At 65.7% G+C, this 720-nt stretch overlaps 1 non-coding gene across 1 annotated transcript in view; it reads left to right on the top strand.

Annotated features, from left to right (window-relative positions):
* Positions 1-353: 353 nt before the first annotated feature.
* Positions 354-720, top strand: part of LOC141369223 (18S ribosomal RNA) — a 1855-nt gene continuing 1488 nt past the window's right edge. Inside the window, exon 1 of the ribosomal RNA XR_012372797.1 lies at positions 354-720. This exon is cut by the window's right edge and continues 1488 nt beyond it. This is a non-coding gene — a ribosomal RNA (18S ribosomal RNA).

The following is a 720-nucleotide window of genomic DNA, read 5'->3' as shown; positions in this document are numbered from 1 at the left end:
CTCGTCGACCGTCATGGGCGGTCGGTTCCTCCCCGACTCGCGCGCTCTCGCCTCCAGGGGGGCTCTCCGGAGCCCGCCCGAACCCTTCCTCGGGAGACCCAGACGGTCCGTCAGACGCGAAGGTCCGCCACCGGCGGCCGGCGAGGGCCTCGGCGACCGAGGGCGGAGACGCCCCCGGCCCGCCGCTGCCACCCGGCCCCGCGAAACGCACCTTTCCTCGGTTACGGCCTCCGGGCCACCCCTCAGCCCGAGGGGAGAGCCGCGCACGAGAGTGGCCCCGGGCCCCCGCGGGGGACTCCGGGACCCGCGCCGCGTGAACCTGGGTCGAACCGAAGAGGCTCTCCTAAGGCTACTACCTGGTTGATCCTGCCAGTAACATATGCTTGTCTCAAAGATTAAGCCATGCAGGTCTAAGTGCACACGGCCGGTACAGTGAAACTGCGAATGGCTCATTAAATCAGTTATGGTTCCTTTGATCGCTCCACCCGTACTTGGATAACTGTGGCAATTCCAGAGCTAATACATGCAAACGAGCGCCGACCCGGCCCGCGAGGGCCGGGGACGCGTGCATTTATCAGACCCAAAACCCATCCGGGACGCGTCTCCGGGCGCGCCCCGGCCGCTTTGGTGACTCAGGATAACCTCGAGCCGATCGCGCGCCCCCGCGGCGGCGACGACTCATTCGAATGTCTGCCCTATCAACTTTCGATGGTACTTTAG

The sequence above is a fragment of the Misgurnus anguillicaudatus genome, chromosome 12 (assembly GCF_027580225.2).
Source record: "Misgurnus anguillicaudatus chromosome 12, ASM2758022v2, whole genome shotgun sequence".
NCBI lineage: Eukaryota > Metazoa > Chordata > Actinopteri > Cypriniformes > Cobitidae > Misgurnus > Misgurnus anguillicaudatus.
The sequence above is the reverse complement of the archived record's forward strand: the minus strand, read 5'-3'. Positions and strand labels throughout refer to the sequence as shown.